The sequence below is a fragment of the Hipposideros armiger genome, unplaced genomic scaffold (genome assembly GCF_001890085.2).
Source record: "Hipposideros armiger isolate ML-2016 unplaced genomic scaffold, ASM189008v1 scaffold_54, whole genome shotgun sequence".
NCBI lineage: Eukaryota > Metazoa > Chordata > Mammalia > Chiroptera > Hipposideridae > Hipposideros > Hipposideros armiger.
The window spans coordinates 866,838-870,164 of record NW_017731404.1 but is presented as its reverse complement, the minus strand read 5'-3'; positions in this window follow the sequence as shown (position 1 = coordinate 870,164).

Genomic DNA, 3,327 nt, shown 5'->3' with positions numbered 1-3,327 from the left:
GATAGAGGGGGACTTGGGAGTGATGCTCTAGATGAGCAGTCAAGAAAGACCCCCTCAGAGGTGGTGATTGTGAGACAAGATATGATTGACAGGAAGGAGCTAGCCATAGGAGGAGCTGGGAGAACAGACTTTCAGGCAGAGGGCAAAGCAAGTGCAAAGTCCCTGAGGCAGGAACGTTCTGGGGAGGTCAGCCTGGTTGGCGAAAGATGAGTGAGGAGGAGAGTGGTGGGCAGGAGGTGGGAGAGGTCAGCAGGAGCACATCACGAAGCCCTTGTCACACAGGGTGAATAACAGGGAATCTTCTCTGAGAGCAGTGGGCTGTCCCTGGGGGACTTGCAGCCAGGGAGCTACATCGTCCTTGCACCCAGGAGCCTCTCACATAATAAGAATGGTCCCAGCCTAAATCTAGAGGCCCCTGCTCATCCAAGGCAGCATCTGAGCTCAGCCTGGAGCGTGTCAGCCTGGAGTCACTACCATCCATCCATCCTTGTCTCGGTCCCGCTGCGAGTCAGACTCGAGGCACCATTAATATAAATGAGGCCCTTTGCTGACTTGATTTCCAAATGAGCCCAGTCGTTCAAGATCTCTATTCCAGGAAATGTGAAATTTATGTAATGAAAATTAAAAGCGAAACTGGGGAAGCAGCTTCTTAAGTGCCTGCTTCCCGGGTAAGTGAGCCAGGTCTGCATGTCTGGCAGGAGATGGATGAAGGGGCCACCCAAGGCTGCTGAGAGCCTGTGACCCACAGGAAGGCAGGGAGCATGTTGGCTGCAGGTGGGGGGTAAAACCCCCAGAGCCCCATCCTTCCCTCAAAAAAAGAGCCATGATAATAATAGTTTATGTTCATGCTACATACCCAGCCCTGTTCTAAGCACTTTACTTACATGGGTTATCTTATTTAACCTTCCCAACAACCTGATGGGGTAAGTACTACTATTTTTCCCCTTTTATAGATGGGGAAACTGAGGCTCATATTGGAGAAATTACTTGACCAAGGTCACACAGCAAAATAACAACCAAAATGGGACTCAGGTCTTTTGTCTATTACCCCCACAGGCCCTCTTGTCCAGAGCTCAGACAATGTGGAATGGAAGAAAGGCTCAGGTGTCAGAGAGACTTAGGTTCGAATCCAAGCTCCAACTACTGACCTGTTTTGTGACTTTCCTTGGGCAAGTCACTTATCTCGCTGAGGCTTGGTTCCTTTATAATCATAGCCGATTCTCCACAGTGTTCATTTCTGAATTACAGGAGATAATAAAGATCCCACGCACAAGAGCCCAAGCACAAGATTTCAGATGTCCTTTCAAACTGGTTTTTTAAAAAGGGAAAAGAAAATGTTAACTCTTAGAACTTAAAAGTCTTAGAGTGGGCCGGCCGAGTGGCGCGTTGGTTAAGAGCTGGCTTGGGACGCCAGAGGGCCCCAGTTCGGATCCCACATATGAGGGCCAGTGACACTGCCCTCTACAGNGTGTGTGTGTGTGTGTGTGTGTGTGTGTGTGTGTGTGTGTTCATAGGTCATGATGCAAAAATACTTCCTGTAGCTCATGGTCAGAAATATCTGAGAAGCCACGGCATGGGGGAAAGCAGACCCAACACAGCCCCTGCCACATTGCAGGTGCAAATGTCCTTGTCCTGCCCTCTGGACCCCCATCAGCCTGGTTGGCCCCATCTGCCCTTCTGCCCGCATGCAAGTAAACACACAAGACCAAGCTCAAAAAAGGCTGTGTTGTCAGTGGCTGCACAACTGTTTCCACCCTCCTTGGGGAGAGGAGCAGGTGTGGCGATGCCCATGTCCTGAGCTCATTGCCTGTCTGGGAACATGCCCCTCCTGAAGGCCACATGTCCCCACAGCAAATATTAGGAGAGCTGTTTGTGAAGAGACAGCTGGCAGAGGTGCCAGGCTGCAAAGGTTTAGGGCTAATTCAACTGCCTCTGATGAGACACTTCAGGGAACTAAGGCCAGGCAGATATTTTTGTGCTTTTCTGTATATGTGTGTGTTCTGTTCTTTTTATCCCTAACCCTGCATATCAGAGGAGAGAGTCCAGGAGAGGATATCGGAATTAGAAAAACAAAAATTCTAAGGGAATCTACTCTATGGTCTCCCAGGGGGAAGGGAGTTTCACCCTCTGCAGATGGGAGATAAGGGAACAAATGATTTGGCTGTCAGATGTGTTGGCAATTAACCCTGTGTAATAAAGAGGGTATTGCCAAAGGGGAAAGATGGTCTCTGGAGGGATTTCAAGCTGCAGCTCAGTCTCGTGGTTCAGAAGACAAATTCTGGCGTCTGAGGCATCTGAATTCCAATTCTGGCTCTACCACTTCCTTGCTCTGTGACCTAGGGCAAGTCATTTTTCCCTCTTTGGTCCTTGGTTTTCTAGGCTGTAAAACGGGGAAATAATATCTGCTTCAAGGGACTGCTGGAGGGTTTCAATGAACAGATATAAAGTGCTTAGCCGAAGGCTCGTCATAGAGTGAGTGCTCAATAATGGTAAGCTCTCATTATTACAATCATTATTATTCCCACTGCAGCCCGGGGCCTACGTCTGCTCCTTAATGGAGATTTATTGTCCAGGCTGAGCGCCTCACAATGCCAGAAATCATGGAGAACATAAAATCATACTAGTTAACATCTATTGACCATTTATCGTGTGCCAGGCACTGTTCCAAACACCTCACATACATTTGCTAATTAATCCTTAGCAGCAACGCTATGAACCACAACCTATGAAATTATCATCGCGGGTATCATCATGAATTTATCATCAACAACTCTGTGAAATTATCATCATCCTGAGTTTACAGATGGGGAACCTCGTTATCTATTGCTGCATAACAAATTACCCAAACACTTAGTGGCTGAAGACAAGAATAAACATTTATTACCTCACACGGTTACTGGGGCCCAGGAATTCGGGAGTGGCTTAGCTGCATGGTCCTGAAACAGACTTCCTGATGAGAGACGGTCAAGGTGTCCCGAGGGCTATGGCCGTGACAGGGCTGGAGGACCCACTTCCAAGGTGGCTTCCTGACATGGCTGGCAAGTTGATGTGAAGCTGTTGGCAGGACGCCTTTGTTCTTTACCACAAGAATCTCTCCATGGGGGTTTCTTGAGTGTCCTCCCAATAGGGCTGAGGGCTTCGCCCAGAGTGAGTGATCCAAGGGAAAGACGGAAGCTGCAATGTCTTCTCCTCCCAATTTTTTTTTTAAGATTTTATTGGAGAATTGGGGGAAGGAACAGTGTTGGGGAATCGGGGAAGGGGAACAGACAAGTTGCTGTCCTTTTGTTCTTCAGTCTAGTTGTGGAGGACGTCGCTTCACTGGCCCAT